The sequence below is a fragment of the Zosterops lateralis genome (genome assembly GCF_965231275.1).
Source record: "Zosterops lateralis genome assembly, chromosome: 2".
NCBI classification, from domain to species: Eukaryota; Metazoa; Chordata; class Aves; order Passeriformes; family Zosteropidae; genus Zosterops; species Zosterops lateralis.
In genome coordinates, this window is record NC_139763.1 from 43,121,625 (window position 1) to 43,143,873 (window position 22,249).

General features: G+C 50.3%; 1 long non-coding RNA gene across 1 annotated transcript; it reads right to left on the reverse strand.

Moving 5' to 3' along the window:
- Positions 1 to 6,640: 6,640 nt before the first annotated feature.
- On the reverse strand, positions 6,641 to 7,851 carry LOC310906018. The gene is made up of 3 exons (XR_014589328.1): positions 7,806 to 7,851; positions 7,473 to 7,566; positions 6,641 to 6,723 (listed from the first exon to the last, which is right to left on the reverse strand). It is a non-coding gene; the product is annotated as an uncharacterized lncRNA (long non-coding RNA).
- Between the last annotated feature and the right edge of the window lie 14,398 nt (positions 7,852 to 22,249).

Genomic DNA, 22,249 nt, shown 5'->3' on the forward strand with positions numbered 1-22,249 from the left:
TGCGTGGCCCTGAAGTTGATGAGAATTGGCAGCATAAGAGTTTGCTGCTGATGTCCAGCTACCTTATGAAATGTCAGATTGGGATGTGCCAGATGTTCAGAGTACCACATACCAAGCAGAGTCTGAAGGCAGGAAACATTGGAAACCTGTTGTGTGTCCCGAGCCAGAGCACTGTGCAAAAAACAGCACTTCCAGTTTAGGTAATTGACAGCCCAAAGCTTGTGAAATTCACAGGTTTGGAGTGGAAATCCAGCTAATTACATGGGCTCTCAGACCTTTTTGGGAGGCCCTCACTCTTGGGCACTGATCTGAACAAATTCCCTCACCCCTGCGGTCCAGCCCTGGCTAGCAACAGACCTCGGGGGGGAGATGTGGACTAGGACCAAGATAAAAGACAAAAAGGTACTCTTAATCCTCATGGGACACAGTCCTACAGTTTTAATATAGAACCTACACCTTGGAGCCCAGAAGGAAAAAGAGGTGGAGACCCCTCCGCCCCCACCCCCTTTCCCTATTTCCCCATTGGCTATGGGGCTGGCTGTCCTGTTCCTCTCTTCCCTATGGTCACTTGCTCCCTGCCCTGCCCCTTGTACCACCCATGAACCTGAGACCCTGTATAATGGAGAAAAAACACCTGTTCTCTCTTGGGCTCCAGATTCACCTTTGGCACACGGAATAAACACTTGCTGGAAATTGATCTGGGGCTGGGAGCCTTCTGCCTCTCTGCTGGGCCAGCCTTGTAATGTATGTGGATGTGTGAGCTTGAATTGCTGCCTGAATTCTTCTCAAGCACTTTCTCTACTGGAGAGGCTGACTGGGATCTAGAGAGGTCTTAACTACACTCCGATACAATAACAGACTGGTCCTAAGAGCGAACCAGAGAAAGAAGAGGCAAGCAGTTTGTTTGGAAAACAGTATTCACTCCTCTGCATTTTTTCTTTCTCAGGACGGTGTTGTTCGTCTGAGGCGCGGACAGCAGCAGGACAGAAGTCTGTTTTTGCTTTTAGTTAGTTTAGCTAGCTGAGGCAGAGATGCTTCCTGGGCTGTTTTTATCCTTTTTCTTGGGACTGTTTATACCTGCTCTGAACAGAAAAACCCAGAGGAGCCCCAGGCAGCTGGCACCTGCCACCCACCAGGGCCTGGACGTCCAGAGGGACAGAGAAGGGACTGACTGAGTTGGGCTACACCCACAGCAGGGACTCTTCAATTTGCCATCTCACTCTAGAAGAACAGGTTTTATTGTTTCATACTAGTCATTCTTTATGCTTGTGGACACTTTGTTTGTTGAATAAATCGTTTTTTCCACTTTTCTCTGAGGAAGTTCTTTTCATGGACCGGCTATGGGGAGGGGCCATTGGGGTTTGCTCTCCAGAGGAACCCTATTTCAGGGATTTCCCCCCAAATTTGCCCTAAACCAGGACAGTATCAAATTGCCAGAGCTCAGCACCCCATGGCACTGAGAGAGGCCCAGAATTCCCGAGGATCCCTCTTCCCAACTGACAGAGGCCTCCCCATGGGCCTGGGCAGCCCAGAAATGGGGCTGGCTTAGGGTTAACCCTGACCTCAAATCCAGCCCCAATTCCAGCCCCTTCCTAAACCCGCAGCCCTAAACCCAATCCCACCTTTAACCCTGACCTTACACCCATCCCCAGTTCCAACTCTAAGCTCCACGCCAGCCCCAGTTCCAGCCCCTTCCCAAATCCTGGGCCATTGCCAGGAAGGACCTTTTGCCCAATCTGGCACAAGTGCAGAAAGGTGAGACCACCCAAGGCCCCCCGGCCCGTTGCATCAGTGTGGCTCCTGAGGGGAATTTGGGCTGTGAGTTGAGCTAAGGAACCTTGAGATGAGGCTCAGGTGACACCACTGTCCAGTGTTATGAATGCTAGGAGACCAGCTCCTTAGTGATTTCAGCTTTATTGGCAACACTCTGGGAAGGGGGGCCCGTGGGGTGTGTGCACACCACCACTGCTCCCGATACGTGGAGGAGGAGGAGGATGTCAGCTCTGTCATCTGGCAGATCTGGATCTTCCTTCCTCACGGGAGTCCCCAAGAAGACGCCTGCTGGTTTCAGGTTCAGGGTCCCCGTGTCACTCCTGGTTCACTTTGGCAAGGGTGACAAAGGTGAGGAGTCCTGACTAGAGCCTTGATGTCATCCAATGTCACTTCTGGTTAGGAGTGTTACTTCAGCTCTTTACCTGCATGGGGTCGTGGCTCATTGTTTTTAGGGGTCCCCACTGGACAAATTCAGTCTCCCCTAAGTCCCATGGGAATCTGACATTTGAATCCTCGGTGATGTCATCCTCCTCCTCATGGTCTCGGGTGATTCACTGTCTGGGAGGGGATGGGAGCAGCGGGGCCATACTCGACAGTACGGGAATTTACACAACAACTCACCCAATCAACAACCCACCATCCTCATTAACTTAGAATATAACTTTGTATCAACTTTGCAATAATTTATTCTCTACATCCAGTGATCCCAGGTCTAGGGACAAGGAAACAAGGCTGAGGGAGAAGAATGAATCCAAAAAGCCAAGGCCAGAGCTGTGCTGAGAATCATCCCTGGATTTTTCTACTTCATCTCTCTGCCACTCTCTTGCTTCCCCCCCCCCCCCCCCCCCCGCCCCTTTTTCTTTCTGTCTCCCTCTACATGATATTTACCATTCAACAACACCCAGACCACTGATGGTAGATTTGACTTTGTTCACTCTTGAAAAAATAATCAGTCCAAGCCTGTTATGCCTTGGCAGATTATGGTCAGCTTTATTTCATCTGGAGCCCGGGGAACGCTCAAGGGGTCTCTATCCGTCTCACAGTGGGGGACATTTGAGAAGGACTCGGGGTGGGGGGGTGGGGTGGTGGGTGTCCCTGTGCCCCTAAACCCTCGGGGAGTGTCCCTGTGCCTCTAAACCCATGGAATGATTCAACAATTGAAAACAACCCCAGGCTGTCCCTGCTCCTCACCCCAAGGGAGGGCTGGGGGATGTCGCAGTAGGACACAAAATAAAGATGCTTGATTCTGGTCAGAAGGCAGTAAAAATCAGAAGGCTTTATTTACAATTCATTTAGCTCTTTTATAGTATGCTACACTAAGAAGACACGTCATTGGTCCATAGGACTGACACCTCCCCAAGCGGTTAAGTAACAGAAATAGCAAACAACACCTGTTATTATGGGAAAAGAATATTGTCTGCGCAAGGTTGTTATAGGAAAAAGAAAACTGTTGAAAAGTTTCCTTTGGGAAGAGCTAGCAATTCTCAGGCTCAGAAATTATTGGGTCCACAGCGGGGTTGTTATTTGTTTGCGTTTTTGTCTCAGGTGACTCCTTGGGAAAGTCAATATCAGCCATTGCATTTCATGTGTTGTAAAATTGGATTTCTGCCAAATTTACCTTGCCCGGAGTGTGGGGGAAGCTCAACAGGTCTCTGTCCCTCTCGGCCCAGGGGATGCCTGGAGGGGCTCTGAGGAAGTTTCCCTGTCCCTCTCATCCTGGGAAAGGATCGGGGAAGTCTCCGTCCTTCTCGCCCTGGAAGACTGTTGGGGCGTCTGGGTCCTCGTGCCATATACAGGGGATGGGGGTCTCTGTCTGTCTCCTCTTCTGGGGTCTCCATCTTTCTATTTGGGGCACCAGATGGTCTCTGTCCTCCTCAACTTACTCAGGGGGGCCGGGTTCATCTCCATCCTCTGCTCTGGAGGGAGTGGGTCTTCTTCATCCTCTTCACCATGCTGGGTGATCCTTTTCTTTTCCCTGCTCCAGCTACGGAGGGCTCGGTCTTTACTCCCACCTGGCACCCCTATCTGGTGTAGGCCGGGCCATGCCATCCTCAGCCCTGTCATCGGGGGGGGGCTCTGGGCTCCTCCCCATCCTCCCACTAAGGAGGTGCTGCCTCTACTCCAAGCCTCCACCCCTATAGGATGGTGGCTGGGCTGCCTCGCTCCTCCTCTGTGATGGAGGGGCCAGAGCGTCTCTATCCTCAATCCCCGTGGGGATGACAGGATCAGGTCATCCCTGCCCTGCTCCCTTTCCTGGGGACACTGGAGGAAGCTGGACCATCTCTGCTCCTGCTTACCTTATTGGGGGCTGGGAGTGCTCTCCTCAGAGTGCAGTCTCCGCAGGGGTCTCCACACTCCTCATTGTTCCTCTTTGGCTAGGAACAAGTTTTTCTGTGGGAATTAGGGGAGTCAGATCATGTCCATACTCCTCCTCTACAATGGATGGGGACTGGGTGGTTTCTCTTTCTGCTTACCTTAGTTTTGGGGACGGGGGACTTTCTGGAGCGGAGTTTCTGGCTGGGGCCTCCGCACCCTTTGATGTTGCTCTTTGGCTAGGAACATGTTTTTCTGTGAGCAAAAAGGGGGGAGAGGTCATGTCCATCCTCCTCCCCTTACTATGGGTGCTCACTCTTATGGTGGGCCGGAGATGGTCTTTGTGGAGCAGAGTCCTCTGTGGGGTCTCTGCATCCCTAGTTTTTGCTTTTCAACTAGGAGCAAGGTATTCTCTGGGAATTAGAGAGGGTGTCTGCTAGTATCCGTTCTCCTTCTGTGCAATGGATGGAGCTGGGTTGTTCTGTTGGTGCTTACCTTAGTTTTGAGGACGGGGGACTTTGTGGAGCGGAGTTTCTGGCTGGGGTCTCCGCACCCTTTGATGTTGCTCTTTGGCAAGGATCAAGGTTTTCTGTGGGAAAAAAGAGGTGACAGGTCATGTCCATCCTCCTCCCCTTACTGGGGGTGCTCACCCTTATGGTGGGCTGGAGGTGGTCTCTCTGGAGCAGAGTCCTCTGTGGGGCTTCTGCATCCAGAGTTTTTGCTTTTCAACTAGGATGAAAGTGTTCTGTGGGAACTGGGGGATGGTCAGCTTGTATCCGTTCTCCTTCTCTGCAATGCATGGAGCTGGGTTGTTCTGTTGGTGCTTACCTTAGTTTTGGGGATGGAGGACTTTGTGGAGCGGAGTTTCTGGCTGGGGCCTCCGCACCCTTTGGTGTTGCTCTTTGGCTAGGATCAAGGAATTCTGCGGGGATAAAGGGGGCAGGTCATGTCCATCCTCCTCCCCTTACAATGGGACCCAGATTGTCTCCATTCATGCTCACCTTGGTGTTGGGCTGGAGGTGGTCTCTGTGGAGTGGAGTTTCTGGCGGGGTCTCCGTATCCCTTGCTGCAGGTCTTCGGCTAGGATCAGGGTTTCCTGTAGGATAAAAAGGGGGGGAGGGGCGGGGGGCACGTCATGTCCATTCTCCTCCCCTTACTGGGGGTGCTCACCTTCATGGTGGGCTGGAGGTGGTCTTTGTGGAACGGAGTCTCTGGTGAGGTCTCTTCATCCCTCGTTTTTGCTTTTCAACTAGGATCAAAGAATTCTGTGGGAATTAGGGGGGGGTCAGCTTGTATCCGTTCTTCTTCTCTGCAATGGATGGAGCTGGGTTATTCTGTTGGTGCTTACCTTAGTCTGGGTTAGAGGTGGACTCTGAGGAGTGCAGATTTTGTTGGGGTCTCTGCACCTCTCATTGTTCCTCTTTGGCTAGGAAGATGTTTTTCTGTGGGAATTAGGGGAGTCAGGTCATGTCCATCCTCCTCCTCCGCAATGGATGGGGACTGGGTGGTTTCTGTTGCTACTTACCTTAGTTTTGGGGATGGGGGACTTTGTGGAGCGGAGTTTCTGGTTGGGGCCTCCGCACCCTTTGATCTTGCTCTTTGGCAAGGATCAAGATTTTCTGTGGGAAAAAAGAGGTGAAAGGTCATGTCCATTCTCCTCCCCTTACTGGGGGTGCTCACTCTTATGGTGGGCTGGAGGTGGTCTTGGTGGAGCAGAGTCCTCTGTGGGGTCTCTGCATCCCTAGTTTTTGCTTTTCAACTAGGAGCAAGGTATTCTGTGAGAATTGGTGGGTGGGGTCAGCTTGTATCCATTCTCCTTCTCTGCAATGGATGGAGCTGGGTTGTTCTGTTAGTGCTTACCTTAGTCTGGGTTAGGGGTGGACTCTGAGGAGCAGAGTTTTTGTTGGCGTCTCTGCACCTCTCATTGTTTCTCTTTGGCTAGGAACATGTTTTTCTGTAGGAATTAGGGGAGTCAGGTCATGTTCATACTCCTCCTCCGCAATGGAAGGGAACTGGGTGGTTTCTTTTGCTGCTTACTTTAGTTTTGGGGACGGGGGACTTTGTGGAGCGGAGTTTCTGGTTGGGGTCTCCGCACCCTTTGATGTTCCTCTTTGGCTTGGAACATGTTTTTCTGTGGGAATTAGAGGAGTCAGGTCATGTCCATCCTCCTCCCCTTACTGGGGGTGCTCACCCCTATGGTGGGCTGGAGGTGGTCTTGGTGGAGCAGAGTCCTCTGTGGGGCCTCTGCATCCCTAGTTTTTGCTTTTCAACTAGGATCAAAGTGTTCTTTGGGAATTAGGGGAGGGTAAGCTTGTATCCATTCTCCTCTGCAATGGAGGGAGCTGGGTTTTTCTACGGGTGCTTACCTTAGTGTGGATTAGGGGTGGACTCTGAGGAGCAGAGTTATTGTTGGGGTCTCCGCACTCCTCATTGTTCCTCTTTAGCTAGGAAGATGTTTTTCTGTGGGAATTAGGGGAGTCAGGTCATGTCCATCCTCCTCCTCCGCAATGGTTGGGGATTGGGTGGTTTCTCTTTCTGCTTACCTTAATTTTGGGGACGGGGGACTTTGTGGAGCGGAGTTTCTGGCTGGGGTCTCCGCACCCTTTGATGTTGCTCTTTGGCAAGGATCAAGGTTTTCTGTGGGAAAAATGGGGGGACACGTCATGTCCATCCTCCTCCCCTTACTGGGGGTGCTCACTCTTATGGTGGGCTGGAGGTGGTCTTGGTGGGGCAGAGTCCTCTATGGGGCCGCTGCATCCCTCGTTTTTGCTTTTCAACTAGGAGCAAAGTGTTCTGTGGGAATTAGGGGAGGGTAAGCTTGTATCCGTTCTCCTTCTGTGCAATGGATGGAGCTGGGTTGTTCTGTTGGTGCTTACCTTAGTGTGGATTAGGGGTGGACTCTGAGGAGTGGAGATGTTGATGGAGTCTCTGCACCTCTCATTGTTCCACTTTGGCTAGGAACATGTTTTTCTGTGGGAATTAGGGTAGTAAGGTAATGTCCATCCTCTTCCCCTTACTGAGGGTGCCCACCCTTATGGTGGGCTGGAGGAGGTCTTTGTGGAGCAGAGTCCTCTGTGGGGTCTCTGCAACCAGAGTTTTTGCTTATCAACTAGGATCAAGGTATTCTGTGGGAATTGTGGGGGACGTCAGCTTGTATCCGTTCTCCTTCTCCACAATGGATGAAGCCGGGTTGTTCTGTTGGTGCTTACCTTAGTGTGGATTAGGGGTGGACTCTGAGGAGTGCAGATTTTGTTGGGGTCTCTGCACCTCTCATTGTTCCTCTTTGGCTAGGAAGATGTTTTTCTGTGGGAATTAGAGGAGTCAGGTCATGTCCATCCTCCTCCTCCACAATGGAAGGGTACTGGGTGGTTTCTTTTGCTGCTTACTTTAGTTTTGGGGATGGGGGACTTTGTGGAGCGGAGTTTCTGGCTGGGGTCTCCGCACCCTTTGATGTTGCTCTTTGGCAAGGATCAAGGTTTTCTGTGGGAAAAAAGCAGACACAGGTCATGTCCATCCTCCTCCCCTTACTGGGGATGCTCACCCTTATGGTGGGCTGGAGGTGGTCTCTCTGGAGCAGAGTCCTCTGTGGGGCTTCTGCATCCAGAGTTTTTGCTTTTCAACTAGGATGAAAGTGTTCTGTGGGAATTGGGGGATGGTCAGCTTGTATCCGTTCTCCTTCTCTGCAATGCATGGAGCTGGGTTGTTCTGTTGGTGCTTACCTTAGTTTTGGGGATGGAGGACTTTGTGGAGCGGAGTTTCTGGCTGGGGCCTCCGCACCCTTTGGTGTTGCTCTTTGGCTAGGATCAAGGAATTCTGCGGGGATAAGGGGAGCAGGTCATGTCCATCCTCCTCCCCTTACGATGGGACCCAGATTGTCTCCATTCATGCTCACCTTGGTGTTGGGCTGGAGGTGGTCTCTGTGGAGTGGAGTTTCTGGCGGGGTCTCCGTATCCCTTTCTGCAGGTCTTCGGCTAGGATCAGGGTTTCCTGTAGGAAAAAAGAGGGGGGAGGGGCGGGGGGCACGTCATGTCCATTCTCCTCCCCTTACTGGGGGTGCTCACCTTCATGGTGGGCTGGAGGTGGTCTTTGTGGAGCGGAGTCTCTGGTGGGGTCTCTTCATCCCTCGTTTTTGCTTTTCAACTAGGATCAAAGAATTCTGTGGGAATTAGGGGGGGGTCAGCTTGTATCCGTTCTTCTTCTCTGCAATGGATGGAGCTGGGTTATTCTGTTGGTGCTTACCTTAGTCTGGGTTAGAGGTGGACTCTGAGGAGTGCAGATTTTGTTGGGGTCTCTGCACCTCTCATTGTTCCTCTTTGGCTAGGAAGATGTTTTTCTGTGGGAATTAGGGGAGTCAGGTCATGTCCATCCTCCTCCTCCACAATGGATGGGGACTGGGTGGTTTCTGTTGCTACTTACCTTAGTTTTGGGGACGGGGGACTTTGTGGAGCGGAGTTTCTGGCTGGGGCCTCCGCACCCTTTGATCTTGCTCTTTGGCAAGGATCAAGATTTTCTGTAGGAAAAAAGAGGTGACAGGTCATGTCCATTCTCCTCCCCTTACTGGGGGTGCTCACTCTTATGGTGGGCTGGAGGTGGTCTTGGTGGAGCAGAGTCCTCTGTGGGGTCTCTGCATCCCTAGTTTTTGCTTTTCAACTAGGAGCAAGGTATTCTGTGAGAATTGGTGGGTGGGGTCAGCTTGTATCCATTCTCCTTCTCTGCAATGGATGGAGCTGGGTTATTCTGTTGGTGCTTACCTTAGTGTGGGTTAGGGGTGGACTCTGAGGAGCAGAGTTTTTGTTGGCGTCTCTGCACCTCTCATTGTTTCTCTTTGGCTAGGAACATGTTTTTCTGTAGGAATTAGGGGAGTCAGGTCATGTTCATACTCCTCCTCCGCAATGGAAGGGAACTGGGTGGTTTCTTTTGCTGCTTACTTTAGTTTTGGGGACGGGGGACTTTGTGGAGCGGAGTTTCTGGCTGGGGTCTCCGCACCCTTTGATGTTCCTCTTTGGCTTGGAACATGTTTTTCTGTGGGAATTAGAGGAGTCAGGTCATGTCCATCCTCCTCCCCTTACTGGGGATGCTCACCCCTATGGTGGGCTGGAGGTGGTCTTGGTGGAGCAGAGTCCTCTGTGGGGCCTCTGCATCCCTAGTTTTTGCTTTTCAACTAGGATCAAAGTGTTCTTTGGGAATTAGGGGAGGGTAAGCTTGTATCCATTCTCCTCTGCAATGGAGGGAGCTGGGTTTTTCTACGGGTGCTTACCTTAGTGTGGATTAGGGGTGGACTCTGAGGAGCAGAGTTATTGTTGGGGTCTCCGCACTCCTCATTGTTCCTCTTTAGCTAGGAAGATGTTTTTCTGTGGGAATTAGGGGAGTCAGGTCATGTCCATCCTCCTCCTCCGCAATGGTTGGGGATTGGGTGGTTTCTCTTTCTGCTTACCTTAATTTTGGGGACGGGGGACTTTGTGGAGCGGAGTTTCTGGCTGGGGTCTCCGCACCCTTTGATGTTGCTCTTTGGCAAGGATCAAGGTTTTCTGTGGGAAAAATGGGGGGACACGTCATGTCCATCCTCCTCCCCTTACTGGGGGTGCTCACTCTTATGGTGGGCTGGAGGTGGTCTTGGTGGGGCAGAGTCCTCTATGGGGTCGCTGCATCCCTAGTTTTTGCTTTTCAACTAGGAGCAAAGTGTTCTGTGGGAATTAGGGGAGGGTAAGCTTGTATCCGTTCTCCTTCTGGGCAATGGATGGAGCTGGGTTGTTCTGTTGGTGCTTACCTTAGTGTGGGTTAGGGGTGGACTCTGAGGAGTGGAGATGTTGATGGAGTCTCTGCACCTCTCATTGTACCACTTTGGCTAGGAACATGTTTTTCTGTGGGAATTAGGGTAGTAAGGTAATGTCCATCCTCTTCCCCTTACTGAGGGTGCCCACCCTTATGGTGGGCTGGAGGAGGTCTTTGTGGAGCAGAGTCCTCTGTGGGGTCTCTGCAACCAGAGTTTTTGCTTATCAACTAGGAGCAAGGTATTCTGTGGGAATTGTGGGGGACGTCAGCTTGTATCCGTTCTCCTTCTCCACAATGGATGAAGCCGGGTTGTTCTTTTGGTGCTTACCTTAGTGTGGATTAGGGGTGGACTCTGAGGAGTGCAGATTTTGTTGGGGTCTCTGCACCTCTCATTGTTCCTCTTTGGCTAGGAAGATGTTTTTCTGTGGGAATTAGGGAAGTCAGGTCATGTCCATCCTCCTCCTCCGCAATGGAAGGGTACTGGGTGGTTTCTTTTGCTGCTTACTTTAGTTTTGGGGACGGGGGACTTTGTGGAGCGGAGTTTCTGGTTGGGGCCTCCGCACCCTTTGATGTTCCTCTTTGGCTTGGAACATGTTTTTCTGTGGGAATTAGAGGAGTCAGGTCATGTCCATCCTCCTCCCCTTACTGGGGGTGCTCACCCCTATGGTGGGCTGGAGGTGGTCTTGGTGGAGCAGAGTCCTCTGTGGGGCCTCTGCATCCCTCGTTTTTGCTTTTCAACTAGGATCAAAGTGTTCTGTGCAATTAGGGGAGGGTCAGCTTGTATCCATTCTCCTTCCCTGCAATGGATGGAGCTGGGTTGTTCTGTTGGTGCTTACCTTAGTGTGGATTAAGGGTGGACTCTGAGGAGTGCAGATTTTGTTGGGGTCTCTGCACCTCTCATTGTTCCTCTTTGGCTAGGAAGATGTTTTTCTGTGGGAATTAGAGGAGTCAGGTCATGTCCATCCTCCTCCCCTTACTGGGGGTGCTCACCCCTATGGTGGGCTGGAGGTGGTCTTGGTGGAGCAGAGTCCTCTGTGAGGCCTCTGCATCCCTAGTTTTTGCTTTTCAACTGGGATCAAAGTGTTCTGTGAGAATTTGTTGGTGAGGTCAGCTTGTATCCGTTCTCCTTCTTCCAATGGATGGAGCTGGGTTGTTCTGTTAGTGCTTACCTTAGTGTGGGTTAGGGGTGGACTCTGAGGAGCAGAGTTATTTTTGGGGTCTCTGCAGTCCTCATTATTCCTTTTTAGCTAGGAATATGTGTTTCTGTGGGAATTAGGGGAGTCAGGTCATGTCCATCCTCCTCCTCTGCAATGGAAGGGAACTGGGTGGTTTCTGTTGCTGCTTACCTTAATTTCAGAGACTGGGGACATTATGGAGCGGAATTTTTGTTTGGGGCCTCCGCATCCTTTCATTGTGCTGTTTGGCAAGGATCAAGGTTTTCTGTGGGAAAAAAGTGGGGACAGGTCATGTCCATCCTCCTCCCCTTACTGGGGATGCTCACCCTTATGGTGGGCTGGAGGTGGTCTTTGTGGAACAGAGTCCTCTGTGGGGCCTCTGCATCCCTAGTTTTTGCTTTTCAACTAGGAGCAAGGTATTCTGTGAGAATTGGTGGGTGGGGTCAGCTTGTATCCATTCTCCTTCTGTGCAATGGATGGAGCTGGGTTGTTCTGTTGGTGCTTACCTTTGCGTGGGGTAGGGGTGGACTCTGAGGAGTGGAGATTTTGTTGGGGTCTCCGTGCTCCTCATTGTTCCTCTTTAGCTAGGAACATGTATTTCTGTGGGAATTAGGGGAGTCAGGTCATGTCCATCCTCTTCCTCCACAATGTATGAGGACTGGGTGGTTTCTTTTGCTGCTTACCTTAGTTTTGAGGATAGAGGACTTTGTGGAGCGGAGTTTCTTTTTGAGGGCTCCGCACCCTTTGATGTTGCTTTTCGGCTAGGATCAAGGTTTTCTGTGGGACAAAAGGCGGCAGGTCATGTCCATCCTCCTCCCCTTACGATGGGACCCCGATCATCTCCATTCATGCTCACCTTGGTGGTGGGGCTGGAGGTGGTCTCTGTGGAGCGGAGTTTCTGGTGGGGTCTCCGCATCCCTTGCTGCAGGTCTTCGGCTAGGATCAGGGTTTTCTGTGGGAAAAAAAGGGAGGGGGGGGTGCAGGCAGGGGGGGCAGGTCATGTCCATCCTCCTCCCCTTGCTGGGGGTGCCCACCCTCATGGTGGGCTGGAGGTGGTCTTTGTGGAGCGGAGTCTCTGGTGGGGTCTCTGCATTCCCTGTTGCCCTTTAGAAAACATGGAGCAAGAGGGAGCAGGGCAAAGCTGGGAGGAGAGGATGAGGCGAGGATGAGGCGAGGATGGGGTTTAGGAGGAATGAAGGAGCAGAGGGTAGCAGGGAAGGGGAAGGGAATAGAAGTGTAAAAGAGGAGGGGACAGGGAGGGAATGTATGAGGAGAGGAGAAAAGTGGGGAGGGGAAGGTAAAAGAGGAGGAGAGATGAAGGGAGAGGAGGGGAAGAGAGGAGGGGAGGAGTGGGGATGTGAGGGAAAGAGAGGAGGGAGGAGAGGTGGGGTGAGCAGGGTTGGGGAGGGAAGAGTAGAAGTGGAGGTGAGGGGACAAGGAGGGGAGGGGAGGGGATAGGAAGAGAGGAGAGGAGAGGAGAGGAGGGGAGAGGAGGGGACAGAGTTTGGGAGGGGAGGGGTGGGGAAGGGAAGGGAAGGGAAAGGAAAGGAGGGGAGGGTAGGCAGGGAGGGGAGGGGAGGGGATGGGAGGGAAGGGTAGGAGTAGAGTGGAGAGGACAGAGAGGGGAGAGAAGTTGGGGAGGGAAGGGGTGGGTAGAAGGGGAGGGGGATTGGACGTGGAAGACAGGAATGGGAGGGGGGTGAGAGGGGTCAGGGAGGGAAGGGTAGGAGGAGAGGAGAGGGGACAGGGAGGGGAGGGTAAGAGGGTACAGGGAGGGGATGGAAGGGGAGGAGATAGCAAGGGGAGGGTAAGAGGGGACAGGAAGGGGAGGGGAGGGGAGAGTAAGAGGGGAGGGGAAGGGAGAGTAAGTGGGGAGGGAAGGGGAGGGGAGGGGAGAGTAAGAGGGGAGGGGAGGGTAGAGGAGGGGAGGGGAGGGGAGGGGAGGGGAAGAGGAGGGGGGGAGGGGAAAGGGAGGGGAAGGGGAGAGGGGGAGGGGAGGGGAGGGGAGAGTAAGTGGGGAGGGGAGGGCAGGGGAGGGGGGGGAGGGGAAGGGGAGGGGAGGGGAAAGGGAGGGGAGGAGAGGGGAAGGGAGAGTAAGTGGGGAGGGGAGGGGAGGGGAGGGGAAGGGGGGGAGGGGAGGGGAGGGGAGGGGAGGGGAGGGGAGGGGAGGGGAGGGGAGGGGACGGGAGGGGAGGGGAGGGGAGGGGAGAAGCTGTGCAGAGCTGAGAGAAGCAAAGCAAAGCAGAGCGGAGAGGACAGGACAGGACAGGAACGCAGCTGCGCGGAGAGGAAATAACAGGAGGGGAGGGGAGGGGAGCGGAGGGGAGGGGAGGGGCAGGGGGAGGGGGAGGGGGAGGGGGGGAGGGGACAGTGCAGGGGGGGTAAGAGTTGAGGGGAGGGGATGAGAGGAGGAATCAGGGAGGGAAGGGCAGGAGAGGAGAGAAGTGGACAGAGATGGGAGGGGAAGAGGGGAGGGGAGAGGGACAGGGGGGAAGGATAGGAAGGGAGGGGAAAGGGAGGGGAGGGGAAGAGAGGAGAGGAGAGGCCAGGGGAGGCAAAGAGCTGCACAGAGCGGAGAGAAGCAAAGCAAAGGGGAGCGAAGCAGAGAGGAAAGGACAGGACAGGACAGGACAGGACAGGACAGGACAGGACAGGACAGGACAGGACAGGACAGGAGCGCAGCTGCGCAGAGAGGAGAGAAGAGGAGAGGAGAGAACAGGAGAGGACATAAGAGGACAGGAGCAGAGTGCAGCTGTCCAGAGCTGCACAGAGTGGAGAGAAACTCAGTGAAGAGGAGAGGACGTGACAGGAGGGGACAGGAGCGAAGAGGAGAGGAGCGAAGCAGAGAGGATTGGAGAGGAGCGGAGCTGTGCAGAATGGAGACGAGAGGAGAGGACAGAAGAGGAGCAGAGAGGTGAGGACAGGACAGGAAAGGACAGGACAGCACAGGAGAGGACAGGACAGAACAGGACAGGAGCACAGCTGCACAGAGCAGAGTGGAGAGGAGAGGACACAAGAGGACAAGAGTGGAGTGAAGCTGTGAGGTGAGGCGAGGACACTGGAGGAGTGGAGCTGCACAGAGTGGAGAGGAGCAAAGGGGAGAGGAGAGGAGAGGAGAGGAGAGGAGAGGAGAGGACAGGACAGGACAGGACAGGACAGGACAGGACAGGACAGGACAGGAGTGCAGCTGCACAGAGCAGAGTGGAGCAGAGAGGGGAGAGGAGGGGGAGGGAGAAGGGAAGAGGGAAGGGGAAGGGGAAGGGGAAGGGGAATGGGAAGGGGAAGGGGAAAGGGGAAGGGGAAGGGGAAGGGGAAGGGGAAGGGAAGGGGAAGGGGAAGGGGGAAGGGGGAAGGGGGAAGGGGAAGGGGAAGGGGAAGGGGAAGGGGAAGGGGAAGGGGAAGGGGAAGGGGGAAGGGGGAAGGGGAAAGGGGAGGGGAAGGGGAAAGGGAAGGGAAGGGAAGGGAAGGGAAGGGAAGGGAAGGGAAGGGAAGGGAAGGGAAGGGAAGGGAAGGGAAGGGAAGGGAAGGGAAGGGAAGGGAAGGGAAGGGAAGGGAAGGGAAGGGAAGGGAAGGGAAGGGGAGGGGAAGGGGAGGGGAGGGGAAAGGGGGAAAGGGGGAAAGGGGGAAAGGGAAGGGGAAGGGGAAGGGGAAGGGGAAGGGGAAGGGGAAGGGGAAAGGGGAAGGGGAAGGGGAAGGGGAAGGGGAAGGGGAAGGGGAAGGGGGAAGGGGAAAGGGAAGGGGTAAGGGGGAAGGGGAGGGGAAGGGGAAGGGGAAGGGGAAGGGGAAGGGGAAGGGAAGGGAAGGGAAGGGAAGGGAAGGGAAGGGAAGGGAAGGGAAGGGAAGGGAAGGGAAGGGGAGGGGAAAGGGGGAAAGGGGGAAAGGGGGAAAGGGGAAAGGGGGAAAGGGAAGGGGAAGGGGAAGGGGAAGGGGAAGGGGAAGGGGGAGGGGGAGGGGGAGGGGAGGGGAGGGGAGGGGAGGGGAGGGAAGGGAAGGGAAGGAAGGGAAGGAAGGGAAGGGAAGGGAAGGGAAGGGAAGGGAAGGGAAGGGAAGGGAAGGGAAGGGAAGGGAAGGGAAGGGAAGGGAAGGGAAGGGAAGGAAGGGAAGGGAAGGGAAGGGAAGGGAAGGGAAGGGAAGGGAAGGGAAGGGAAGGGAAGGGAAGGGAAGGGAAGGGAAGGGAAGGGAAGGGAAGGGGAGGGGAGGGGAAAGGGGGAAAGGGGGAAAGGGGGAAAGGGGGAAAGGGGGAAAGGGGGAAAGGGGGAAAGGGGGAAAGGGGGAAAGGGAAGGGGAAGGGGAAGGGGAAGGGGAAGGGGAAGGGGAAGGGGGAGGGGAGGGGAGGGAAGGGAAGGGAAGGGAAGGGAAGGGAAGGGAAGGAAGGGAAGGGAAGGGAAGGGAAGGGAAGGAAGGGAAGGGAAGGGAGGAAGGGGAAGGGGAAGGGGAAGGGAAGGGAAGGGAAGGGAAGGGAAGGGAAGGAAGGGAAGGAAGGGAAGGGAAGGGAAGGGAAGGGAAGGGAAGGGAAGGGAAGGGAAGGGAAGGGAAGGGAAGGGAAGGAAGGGAAGGGAAGGGAAGGGAAGGGAAGGGAAGGGAAGGGAAGGGAAGGGAAGGGAAGGGAAGGGAAGGGAAGGGAAGGGAGGAAGGGAAGGGAAGGGAAGGGAAGGGAAGGGAAGGGAAGGGAAGGGAAGGGAAGGGGAGGGGAGGGGAGGGGAGGGAAGGGGAGGGGAAGGGAGGGGAGGGGAGAGGAGTGGAGGTGGGTAGGGTAGGGTTAGGGTAGGGTAGGGTAGGTAGAGTAGGGTAGGGTAGGGTAGGGTAGGGTAGGGTAGAGTAGGGTAGGGTAGGGTAGGGTAGGGTAGGGTAGGGGTAGGGTAGAGTAGGGTAGGGTAGGGTAGGGTAGGGTAGGGTAGGGTAGGTAGAGTAGGGTAGGGCAGGGCAGGGCAGGGTAGGGTAGGGTAGGGTAGGGTAGGGTAGGGTAGGGTATGGTAGGGTAGGGCAGGGTAGGGTAGGGTAGAATAGGAGAGAGGAGAGGAGTGGAGGTGGGTAGGGTAGGGTAGGTTAGGTTAGGGTAGGGTAGGGTAGGGTAGGGTAGGGTAGGGTACAAGAGAGGAGAGGAGGGGAGGTGGGCAGGGTAGGGTAGGGTAGGAGAGAGGAGAGGGGAGGGGACGGGGTACAAGAGGACAGGAGTGGATCTGCGCAGGGTAGAGGGGAGAGGAGAGGAGCTGGATGCAGAGGAGCTCAGCAGAGCTCTCTGGAGCTGCTCGGAGCTGCTCAGAGCTCCATGGGTTTCTGCCCGCTGCGTTGAGCTGCTGCTCACGGCGCTTTGCAAACGTTGACTGGGCCCCGCTGCCCTTGGCAACAGCCAATGGGCATCGAGAAACAGCCTGAGGGGCAGAGCACAGAACGTTCCACATTGTGAGCACACAGAGGGGGTGTGACCAGAACGTGACTGAGCGATCTGATTGGTCAGGAGGTGGGGGGGTGGTGTGTGTCAAAAAGGGGCGGGGCTTAGGCCCGGGCTGGGGGGGGTAGCTGTGAGGGCTGGGGATGGGGGAGGGGCCGGGGTCACACCGGGACTTTGGCAGCAGCTCCAGGGGCTCCCGGTCCCTCTCCAGCTCTCCTGGAGCCCCTTCAGGCCCTTCCAGGGGCTCTGAGCTCTCCCTGGACCCTTCCCTTCTCCAGGCGAACATTCCCAGCTCTCCCAGCATGGCTCCAGAGCGGCTCCAGTTCCTCTGGGCTGCCCCAGCAGCTCCCCCCCTGCAGGTGGGGTCCCAGCTCTGCAGGTGGGGTCTGACCTGAGCGGGGCCCAGGGGCACAGTCCCCCTGGAGCTGCTGCCCACGCCGGGGTCAGCCCGGGGCACCTTTGGGCTCGTGTCCAGCCTCTCACCCACCCACACGCTGCCCATTGCCGGAGCTGCAGAGGGGACATCAATTTGCCCAAATAAACAATATCACCGTGTTTCTTTTATTTTTTAACTTGGCCGTGGTCACTTTCAGTTTATAATTTTTTATAATCACAGTTCTTTTGCAAGGTGAAGGCTGGCCGAGCTGTGCAGGTGCAAAAAAGGGATGAAAAACTGCATAAATCAGCCGTGGGAAAAGGGCCCCAGGAACTTTGTGACACTTTGGGGGAATGTCGGCCTTTGCCATTGGTCACAGGTGCATCTAGAGGGGCTAAAATACGGTGGAAACCTTTAGGTATAACTTTGCCTCCAGTTTCTAACTTGAGATGTTCTGTCTGCATGAAGTAAGTCAACTTTATTTTCCAACCTAAAAAATGTGCAGAAGGGAAAACCTAGCAGTGGAGTTGCTACAAGACACAACATTTTTGACATCTGAAATACACTGAGATGTATAATCAAAGTAAATATTTTTTTGGCACTTAGATGAATAAAGTGCAAAAAAGTCAAATATATTGACAGAAGACAAAGTCTATATTTAATGCCACGTTCTTGAAAGTTAAGTCTATACATGAGTGCATTGCTGAGTTATATACGGTTAAAAAAATTGTTTTTCTTTAATGCATTATGCAGATTCTATATAAAACTTGGTAAATTATTACATAAGTATAAACATTTTAGTGAAGCTCCTTAGAAAGTAAAAATATGAAAGAGATTTCTCCTAGATTGCTTTATTCTGGAGGTAAGGAGGTTCTTGAAAGAGCTGACGTATTGATATATCTTCTACTGATGATTGTATTCCAAAAGTCCATTAGAAAAAAACCTTCTCAGATAAGGCTATCTTTTCTTACCAATATTTCAATTTTTTTTAGTTACTCACAGCATACAATGAACAGAATTTAATTGTCTTATGCTCTAATCATGTGTTCCAAAGTTATCTGAAAAGGCTCATTCACAGAAAAAAGTGGAAGTTTTTGAAATCCTGGTTTCGTTTTTGCAGTGGCTCTGAAGATCAGACAAAATGTGTCAGGAATTCCTGCTGTATTGAAACCTATAAACTACAGGGACTAATGATGAAATCAAGAAGTTAAGGATGCCCACTGATAAGAATTTTCTCCATTTTAATTCTAGTTCAAACCCATGCTTAATCCTGAAAGATGAAAAAAAGTTTCTTTTGCACTTTTCCACAAAACGTTTCTGCATAAGAGGTTTTCATCAAGACTAGCATATTTTAGGAGGCTTTGTAACAAGAAGCAGAAAAAGATAGGCTTTTCTTTCAGCTTTACTATCTACTTCAGTAAAAAAGAGAGGGAAATCAAGCTTTTATATTTCATCATTTTTTAGCTTGAAAAAGTTTTTGATAGGACTTTGTTCCTGAATCTGAAATAACTCCTGAATTTTAGCAGGTTTTAATAAAGGAGAACTTCATTGTATCAGTGCAGAGATCAATTTAAGGGACTGGGGTCTTCCCGTATACATTCTCAAATAGCTTAAATATGACCTCTGTGGTTGCTGGGTCTTGTAAACCAGAAATATAAACTTGCAAATCAAGTTTCTGTTTTCTTTCTCTCATGGTAACATACGATATTACGCTGAAAGTTAAATTATTTTGCCTATAATAAAAGGCAATTGGCTTTCACCTTAGCCCCTCAGAAGGTTCTCACACAGCCATTTTCACCTTGTTTGAAGGGGCGTGGTAGGAGGTACAGAGTTTTTCCTGGTCACACCCCTGTCAAACAGACACTTGGCACGGTTTGCCCATGGCAAAGCCACATGAGTTGTTGTTCCTGATACCTTGCTCTTCGTATGGCTTGCCAAGGTTTCCTAGAGAATTTAGCCCATAACCTTTCCTGGTCTTGAAGTGAGTCAGCCTTTTTCTCTGCCTTAAAAAGTAGTGTGAGTGATGTCTGCCTTTTTTTTTTTTTTCCAGACAGGAAAGGCAGACATCACTGATGTTTCTGCTTTTGAATGCCTTAGATTGTTAGAGTTTTGCTTTTAAAAGATAAATCTGTGTCTTAGACTCATCTTGCATGAAACTGCAAGTTTTTTTCTGTAGATATCACAATGATAACTTGTAAGAAGGGCAATCAGGGTTATGTTGCAGTGTACATTTTGGGTTTTCAATAATTGTGTATGTTTTTGTTATTGGTTTATCATGGTTTGTTCTGACACCCCCATCCCCAAACCCCTTGATGGTCTTTCCCTGGTGATAGACCTTGTCAATCACCTTGTAAAGATCTGGAAGATTCTAGTGAAAATGCCCTGTGATTCAGCAAGGTACTCAGGTACCACCTTTCTTCATTGTTCTGTTAAGTTTTCCTGTTCTGGGTCACACCCTCCCCCTCTTCCATTGGTTCTGGGTTCTCCCCTCCTCGGGGACCCCCCAGGTACTTAAGGTGAGAACCGAGGCCCAGAGCTCATTTCTGCACCTGGGCAGCTCCTGGGTGGAATAAAGCCTGCTGAAACCCACGTGAGGAGTCCACTCTTTTCTTCCACAATGTCGACCACGCTCCAGCCTGAGGTTCAGACCCACCAAACCTTCCTTATATGCTGGTCAGAGGGCAAGCTGGCTGGTAAAGCAGCTCAGGGCACCAGCATAGGGTTATGAATAAAAGTTCAGAATGCTCATTGCCGTGAGCACTGCAGTAACTGAAGAACTGCCAATATTTGAAGAGAAGGAGAGGAAAGGTAACTATAACATTGTCTCCAAATATTTGATTGAATGATAGGTTTCTTTGGATGCTTACAATATTGAAGATGGGAAAATATATGAAGAACACATAATGCATATATTATTTTTAATGATTTTTAATACTTCAATGCAATTGATAGTTCTGTATTGGCCTCTGGTTTCCTTATCAGCCATTTCTCACAAAACTTCATATGTGTTTTCTGAAAACAGCTGTAGGAAGAAAACTTCTGAATTCCACTTGAAACTGAATTCATTTGTAAAATAAATTGCTGCTGCATATATTCATTCGCACCTAAGTCACATGCTTTAAATAGAACAAGTTGTAATCAACAGGACTTGTCTCAGCACATACAGTTGTACATAATCATAAAACTGAGATTAGTATGTGTATTCAAATGGATAAAAGGATGCAGTGTTATCTGAACTACTTGCATTATTTTTAAAGGGAAAAAAAATTCTATTAGTGACATTTCTGCCAAAACCTGGCCACTGAGGCTCAATTTTTTGAAAGGGTCTGTTCAGTTGGAAACTATAGACTAATACTGATTTGAACTAATTAACCTAGAATTAAATTGAATTAATTTAATTTGAAATCATGATCTTTGAGTTTATACTATGTTCAGTTGCAGAGAGATTTATTTTGCAAGCTTTCAATATTCCAATAAGAGACACTTGCTTAGAGACCCTCATGCAAACCCTGAGAAAGGGAAGATAATATGATAATTCTGGAAGCTGCCTTCTCGTTCCTCCCAAAACCCTGGGATTTTAACCAGTGCTATTTGCAGTCTGCAGTAGACTATGACATGGCAGCAGCTCAAATAAAAGATTTCAGTCCTTTTTGTCTGCTTCAGTCTAAGACTGAGAAAAGCAAGAGCAAACAGGTAGTGTAGTGAGATAGAATGCTCTGAAAAACACAGATATTTATAGAAACAGAAACAGGAATAAAATCCAAACAACTACTTCGTTTGTCTAATTACTTTTTACAAATTTCCTTCTTAGTACTAATCTCTCTTGACTTATGTTTTCCCTGAAAAAAATAATATGTCAGTTTCTGCAGAATAAAAAGAAAAGTAGTCTAATGTTGCATTAAATAAAATTGACATAATTATCGTAAACTCAATTAAATATTCCATAGAACACTAGTAATTTTAAATGCTTTACTTTACTTTTTACTATTATATCTCAAAATACACCTGTCAATAAAAGAAAAAACATTGAAATGCTATGAAACGTCTGAAACAGAGTGGCAGAGAAAAGAGCACAGGGTTTTTTCATAAATAAAGCAGTTTGATTATTTGAATGGTTTTTGGCTATCTTTCATTAGTAATTAGATATATAAATTATAATTTCAGTATGAAAATTATTTAAGCACCTTCATAGCAACAGTTATCACAGTTTTAATAGGTATGATGTATAGAGCATAACATTTATTTAATTAAATATATATATTCAACCATAAATCATTAACTCATTATTTAGCATTCACCTTCTTCATTGACTTCAAATAACTGAGGTCTTCAAAGATTAGATATTGAGCTTTACAGTGCAACTAGCTTTAGCTGTTTCTTGGTGGGAGTGGCAGCAATGTAATCCCTATGGAATAGCTGCAATGCAATGTCTTCCTTCTGTACTGAATGACCTGTCCTTTCAAAACCTGAGATGAAGAAACAGGTGATTTAAAAAATGAAGTTTCTCTCCAAGGATTTCTGACTCATGTCTGAGAATTACTGTTTTGAAACTGCTGTGTAACCAAATGTTTCCATTATTTATTACGCCTTCTTTAATTTCTTGGTCTTATGAAATACTGGTTTGTCTTTGAGTTAGAGCTTTTTATTTTAACCTTAACAGCCAGCAGAACATTTGAAGATGCATGATTTTCCTATATGAACTACACTCTTGAAACAATTGTTTGAAGAAAAGTTGAGTTGTCCTTTAATATTCAAGTTCATCAAGCTCTTGCACCAGGAAACTTAGATTTTATTTATTTTTTCACTTCATATTGGTTTCCCAAATCTCCTAGAAATTGAGCTCTCTTGAGCTCTCTCGGCCAAACCTTGCCTATAGATCATGCCATTTAGTGTTCTAGGCTTCCCATTTCTGTACAGACACCTGAGAAAGAGCGAAAGGCAATATTTTCTCTTAGCATGAGGTTGGTGTTCCCTTCAGGCATAGTCTTGGAAAGAATCATCATCAGCTAAAGAAGGAACACCTTGAGCATCTGCCCAAAATTCTCTGCCTAGCCATCTGAAATGACTGGATAGAATTTCATTTGCTCAAAATGACCAAGTTATCACCTGGCAATGCCTTGAGTTTCTGTCCAGTAAAGAATGTAACATAGGAAAAAAGAAATTTTGCAATTAGAGATTATACAAATCTTGATCAAATATACAAATATTTTTGGTAGGAATCAGATGTAGTAAACAATGTTGTCAGCATTGTTAAATTTTGTAATATTTTGTTTTGTTGATGAGACATTTTTTTACCTATTACTGAAGAGTAAAATCTCGTACCCTCAAGTAATATTAGGATCTAAATCAAACTTTTTAATTTTCTGCAGTTTTCTGAGCTCTTTGCAGGTCTTCTGATGTGATAGATTATATATTTAATATTATCAATATAACACTTAGTTCAGAGTC